Genomic DNA, 7,435 nt, shown 5'->3' on the forward strand with positions numbered 1-7,435 from the left:
GAGAGATAGATCTAGAATCCCAAGCAGGCTCTGAGCAGAGCCCTCTGTACGCCGCCCCTCACCCCATGTCTGGACTGGATATCGCAAACCCTGATATGACCTCAGCCGAAACGAAGAGTCCCTGGATCAGCCAACTGAGACACCCAGGTACCCAGAAAATTAGATATTTTAACTGATCCTTTTGTTTTCAATTTCTGATTGCTTGGTGTCAAGGGCAGATAAGTAAGCTTCTAAAAGGTGGACTCCTTCAGAAAGATTTAACTTTTCCTAGTACTGATGAAATACTGGTTTTGAAGTATTTCCACAAACATGTGATAAGGATTTCTGTTCTGTACGTAAATGGTGCAAATTCTACCACTAGTGTTTCACGTTTTCAGCAGCGTCATATACACTCTTAATAATTTTTAATAGGAAATGTGCCAGTTAATAGCTCCTCTTCTGTTTCCTGTGGAAATTCTGAAGGTGGTGCTGGCTGCATTTGCTTTTCACATCCTCTCTATTATGTGACTGCCCCTTCCAGGGCTTAAATCTCTGCAAGGAGTGAATTAAAAAGTAACTACACGTTGTCTAACAGTTTACAATAGTTTATAGGTATCTTGTCATTTTAGACAGTTGTGTATTCCTGTTGTGTATTCCTTCTGCAGTGTGCAGAGACAATCCTGGACACAATAAGGTCAGGGCTCCAGAGAACAAAAGGGCTGACTGTTAAGAAAAAAAAAAAAACAAAAACAAACATGGAGTGATTAGAGCACAGGGGTTCAGCTCCCACCAACTGGGATTTTCAGAAAGAGCCAAATGACATGAAAAGGTGGAAGAGGGAGCTTAAAAAGACACAAAGGTGCTTACCAAGACAAGGATGCCTTGGGTAGACCTCACCTCTGGGGAAATTCTGGAGATGTTGTTCCTGTAAAAGTGCTGGACCCACTGCTTGTATCTTAAAAGCTTGAAAACTAGGGAGATACTGCCCCAGGGCATGAATCCCAAATGTCTGACAGGAGGGAAGGTTAAAAGTGGTGATTGTGTGATCTTGGTATTCAGCACCCCCAGTCATGTTTCTATGTGATGTTTTCACGGTTCAGTCAGTCACAGGAAGATTGAAAGTGGTATTTACCACCAAGTTACGATTGGGCAGCTGACTGTTAGAGAGGCACGCAGAGCCTCTATTTTAAGTTCTATCATCTTGGAGTTCCTGGGGCCAATCGTGATGTCCTGGAAGACACTCAAGAAGCAGGTGCTGCCAATGGATACACCACTGGCCACTCGGAACATACAAAACAAGTTCTATCAAAACTCAACAAAGATGTTTTTCAAGCCAAAAGTGTTGCTGAGCAACTTCTTTAATGAAGATGAGCCAGAGGTTGGCTATAGTCAGGTGCTTGAGAAGCAGGTCTTAGGAAGGTATTTAATCATTTTTAATTATTTTTTACTGTATAGACTTCTCTTTTGTTTGACCTTTATCCCGCTCTAGGATGTGAAGAATAAGAACACTTATTGTCATTTTGATAGGAATTCCCATTTCCCACATACCAAGCATTAATATTATCCCCACTTTAGTTTTTGCTGGTTATTAACTTTTCTTATGCACTTTGGCATACATTTAACTTTTTAACTTCACTGATATAATAGTCTGTTTATAAATAACATCTCATAAGGATAACTATACTCATTTTGGGTTTTTTGTTTTGTTTAGACTTTTTGGGCTATTCTTATTGTTCAGTATTCTGTAACATTTTTGCAATCACATTATTAGTTCGAAAAACTAACTGATCATATCTATATCAGGATCAAATTAAATTTATAAATTAGCTAAAGGAGAATTGATAATATTGAGATTTTCTAATATTGAGATTTTATAAAATTGAGATATTCTACCCAAGAACATGATGTAAATTTACATTCATTTATTTCTCCTTTCACGTATTTCAGGAAAGTTTTAGTGTTTTCCCCATATAGGCTTTACACATTTTTGTTAGATTCATTCCTGGTAGTTTCTTTCATTTTACTTTTCTAAAGCTATTTACTTGTTTGTTTATTTGAGAGATAGAGATGGTGGTGGTGGGGGGGGGGAGAGAGAGAGAGAGAGAATGAATCCCAAGTGGTTTCTATGCTCAGCACAGACCAAGACACAAGGCTTGATCCCATAACCCTGGGATCACAATATGAGCTGAAATCAAGAGTTGTACTCGTAACCGACTGAGCCCCCCATGTGTCCCTATTTTATGTTATACTTTTGTAATTGCAGACCCTCCTACTAAAACCCATAAATGATTCTTTGTTGTACATAATCTATTGTACAAACAATATGTACAGCAGCACCTAGGTGGTTCAGTTGGTGGAGCCTGCCACTCTTGACCTTAGGATCATGACCTGAACCCCATCTTGGGTATAGAGATTACCCAAAAACAAAATAAAATCTTGTTTTTAAATATAATTTACTGCCAAATTGGTTTCCATACAACGCTCAGTGCTCATCCCAACTTAAAAATAAAATCTTCAAAATAATACCCCATGTACAAAAGGCTATGGTTTTGTATATCAATACCAAAACCTATTAGCCTACTGAATTATTTTTCAAAGTGGATTTTCTATGAGGTCCTTTCTGTTTCCAGAGGTATACTTGTATCGTCTGCAAACATAGTTCTACATCTAATTCCTCTACCATTTTAAATGGCCCTGGCTAAACCTACAACACAATGACAAATGAATAGAACAGGTGATCATGTACTTTTTCTACTGGGGTTTTCTGGCCTCAGTGGAATATCTCTAGCGCTTCCCTATGACCAAAATGAAGACTTTGTTTTGTCAAGTTGAGAAAGATCCTAAAGAATTCCCTAATATCGAGTGTTTTAACATTCTTATATCATGAATTCTTCCAAATAATGTTTTTGTAACTACGAGTAAGATTTCCTGACTTCTCTTCATAAATATGATGAAGTATATTAATGAACTTCCTAAAGGTGAATCATTTTTGAATTCGAGACACAAATTGCTTTGCTCATCATATTTTCATATAGTTTCAGGAGTTTTGGCTATTTTATTTTACATGGTACCATCTGTATGAAGAGGTGACATTTTTCTGTGGTATTCTTTCTGGTACATACTTTAGGATGTTTCAGTATCAGAATTTTATGTCATGTATAAAGATAATTTGGAGATTTTACTTCCTCTTTAATGCTCGTGAATTGAGTAGGCAGCATTAGCTTATATGCTATTTAAAAGAATGCAAGAATCTGGCTGCTAATCTGATCCAGGTGCTTTTTATTTATGAGGGATACTGATAAATGTCTTCCTCTTCTCTATGGATTTTGATCTGTTTAGATTCCCTCTTACTGAGGTCAATTTTGGCAAAATGTATTTTGCTAGTAAATGTCCATTTTATGTAGGCTTTCTATTTAACTTGTTTTGAGTGGGGGAAATGGGACAAGTAATTTTTAATGTCACTTATTGACCTCATGTCCTTTATTTCCCTTCATTGAAAATTTAAAATGTATTGCAGATATTGAAAATTTTAAAACTAGAAAATCCTTCTTGGGTCATATGGAGGATTCTTTCTCTCTGCCCATAAGTTAAATGGTGGTGGTACTTGGGTCTGAAGACTAACAAAGAATTAGACAGGAATAAAAAAAATTCTCAGGGAGGCACAGAATCCAATGAGGCTGGTCTTTAATGGCTCAGACCTCAGCATTTCCTCCTTGCATGTGAGACCCTGTCTGCTTCCAGAAATAACGGAAAAGGAAGAGTCTCTCTCAAACACTCCAACGGTCCCTTTGGACCTGCTCACTACAAACTTCTAATAGATCCGGTAATTAGAGTTTTTCAGAACCATTCTCAGTTCCCCAAGTGTTGAACCATCATTGTCACTACAGCTGATATAATGACGGCAATTCTTTGGGGAGGTGAAGTCACAGAATCACTAACCTCTATCTCAAGGTTTGGCTTCCTCCCTCCCACACATGCTTTGCCTGCTACTTTACACCCAGCTTCCAGTCCTGGCAGCAGGAAGGAGTCTGTGAGAATCTTCTAGTTTAGTGTGAGAGCACAGTCTCTAAGGTTGGGAGATGCGGCAGGAATCTGGGTAGGTGAGAATGTCAGGGAAAGAATCTTCCGGCACAGGCTGAGCTTGTGAGAGAGACTGCTCAATCATTGCATGACTGCTGCTAATGTAATTCACCAAAATCCTCATTGAAGGGGTGCTTTGTGTTTGATCCAAGTGCTGTCAGAGGCTGAATTTTAAGCTGCTTCAAGATTATAATTTCAGGGGGGGTACCTGGGTAGCTAAGTCATTTAAGCATCCAACTCTTGATCTCACCTCAGGTCTTGATCTCAAGGTCACGAGTTCAAGCCCCACACTGAGCATGGACAGTCTGCTTAAAAACATAAAGATTGGGGCGCCTGGGTGGCACAGTCGGTTAAGCGTCCGACTTCAGCCAGGTCACGATCTCGCGGTCCGTGAGTTTGAGCCCCGCGTCGGGCTCTGGGCTGATGGCTCAGAGCCTGGAGCCTGTTTCTGATTCTGTGTCTCCCTCTCTCTCTGCCCCTCCCCCGTTCATGCTCTGTCTCTCTCTGTCCCAAAAATAAAAAAATAAATAAAAAAAAAAACGTTGAAAAAAAACATAAAGATTATAGTTTCAGATTTAATCTGCTTTTCAATACAGTGAGCAAGAGTCACGAGACATTTTCAGGAGCAATACTGTGAGCACTGTGAGGGCATGTGCATGTGATCATGAGAATGATGGAACTAATTGAAATACTTGATTCACAGCAGAAACAGCATGTCTAACAGGAATTGCTGAAATTTATTCTTCTGTAATTTGAGTGTGATGTGCTTAATGGAGACAGTAAATGTGTCTCTACTGAAAAATCTCTGTGGACTCTCGATCTGTGAGACAATCTTCTTTCCAAAAATTAGGAAAGGTCCTTTAAGAAAAAGTTAACGTCAAAAAAAAGAAAGAAAAAAGAAATGAAAACGTCAGTATAGAAGGTTTTAAAGAGTAAAATATTAAGGACTATATTTTTAAAATGTAATTTAATTTTAAAATAATAAATTAATTTAAAAATATAATCTCATCAAGAAAAACAGCAATTTTAAGCTATGTTTCTACTGGTGAAAATCATTTCAATAATATTCCCAGCTCACCACTCACCTCTCTTGCTTTTCAATTCATTAAATGCTCAAGATTTCAAGTCTTCAAATTCCATTTTGCATGTTTATATAGAATTTTAATAGCTTTTCCAACTCAAATATCAATTTAATTTTCAATTTGTTTATTCTAAAATAACAAATATACAGTTATGTGATCTTTAAATAGGATTAATTCATTTTCTGCCCTAACATGTTTTATCACTATGTGATGTTTCATGTCCCGTATGTTAGCCACAGTGCAGTTCCACACAATGATATGTTATGGATGCCATTATCCTTTTGGTCCAAGAAAAAAAATGAAGTGAGTACTGCTGTCATCCTAACATTGTCTATATTAAATAAATCAGACTGGCTCATATAAAATTATTCAGTGCATATATAATTTTTTTTTTAATTTTTTTTCAACGTTTTTTATTTATTTTTGGGACAGAGAGAGACAGAGCATGAACGGGGGAGGGGCAGAGAGAGAGGGAGACACAGAATCGGAAACAGGCTCCAGGCTCCGAGCCATCAGCCCAGAGCCTGATGCGGGGCTCAAACTCACGGACCGCGAGATCGTGACCTGGCTGAGGTCGGACACTTAACCGACTGCGCCACCCAGGCGCCCCAATGTATAATTTATTAAGACCTTTGAATCTTCACTCCTTAGTTATATTACTCACAAAGAATACTTAAAAATGGGAAATGATCACACCATGTTAACTAAGTAAAATAAATTTAAAATATGAGAAGGTGTCTGTGTGTGTGTGTGTACCCATGATGAGGTTCCTGGCGGTGTACAGTACAGTAGGAAGCATTCTTGTCATGGCAACTAGGCTACCAAGGTTCAAATCCTGATTCTACTGCTAGTTACATGAGTCACTTAACTTCCCATGGTTAAATTCTCCTTGTCTATAGAATGAGAGTAATGTTAGTTCCTAACTCATAAGGTTAGGGAAGTTCCATGTCAATTCTCAGGGGAAAGAAAAGGTAAGTGATTTTATTTTCCAGGAAAATGCAGCCTGTAACTCATATTTTCATGCAGAACCTTCTGCCTGTGTATTTGAATACTGAGTTTTGGACAATAACAGAACGGCCTTGGTGGATTTGAATATAGCAGCGATCTTCCTATCCCACATTGTCATCGGAATCCTGGGCAATTTCTGACTCTTCTATCATTAGATGTCCCTTAGCTTCAGGTAATGCAAGCCAAGATCCACCAATTTCATTCTCAGGCACCTGATCGTAGCCAACTCCTTGCACATTCTCTCTAGAGGAATCCCAGAGACCATAGCACCTCTAGGGCTGAAACATTTCACCAATTATTATGGATGCTACATTCTCTTATATGTTCACAAAGTGTTCAGAGGTATCCCCATTTGTTCCACCTGCCCCTTGTGTGTCTTCGAGGACATCACGATCGGCCCTGGAAACTCCAGATGGGCAGAGCTTAAAGTGAAAGCTCCAAAGTACGCTGGTCCCTCCAGTATCCTGTGCAGGGTGTTCCACATGTTGATAAATGTTTTTTTTCCCTATTTATATGGCTGGTAAATGGAACAACAAAACTATTACCAAAAAAAAGTAGATTGGGATATTGTTCTGACTTATAGTGTACTGACAAGATCACAGGCTCATTATATGCAGCAATGACATCTTTCCATGGCATTTTGTGTTTGAGACTCATGACCTTAGCCAGCAAGTCCCCCATTTTGAAGTTCTGTGAGGGAATTCCATGGTTTTTCTCCTTCACAGTCACAAGCAGAGGGTCTAAGGCATCCATAGGAACAATCTCTCCCCCAGACCCTCCCTTGAGACCATGAGACCAGAGCCATACAAAGCATCCTTGTCTTGGTGACTACCTTTGTATTGTCTTATGCCGTTTTGTCCATCATTTATGATTAAGTGGCTCTCGAACTCTAGTTGGTGGCTGGTGAATGTCACTGTACTAATCATTGCATGTTTTCCAATTATTAAGCCTTTTTCTCTCATGCACCACGACCCCAACATATTCAGGCTGTACTGTGTCTGCTGTGGAAGAAATACATAATTACCTCATCTCATCAGGGAAATGTGAATTGTCTTCACGTGTTCAGACATGGATGCACTGAGATCTCAAAAAACGTTAAGAAAATTATGAGTAGTTTCTTGCAGAGACATGGCTGAATGAGACAGAATGACACCCAGCCTAATATTAAAGAGCATGGTACATGAAATCTTCTTGAATTAATATGTGTGTACTTATATAGTTTTATTTTTATTGATAACCATGGAGAAATCAAGATTCTGTAACAGGTTTTACTTATTGTTGGCTTT

At 38.7% G+C, this 7,435-nt stretch overlaps 1 pseudogene; it reads left to right on the forward strand.

The window, feature by feature from the left end:
- The first annotated feature begins 1,204 nt into the window (after positions 1-1,204).
- Positions 1,205-6,942, forward strand: LOC112850883 (vomeronasal type-1 receptor 2-like; annotated as a pseudogene).
- The last annotated feature ends 493 nt before the right edge of the window (positions 6,943-7,435 follow it).

The sequence above is a fragment of the Puma concolor genome, chromosome E2 (assembly GCF_028749965.1).
Source record: "Puma concolor isolate L17-30 chromosome E2, mPumCon1.1.hap2, whole genome shotgun sequence".
NCBI lineage: Eukaryota > Metazoa > Chordata > Mammalia > Carnivora > Felidae > Puma > Puma concolor.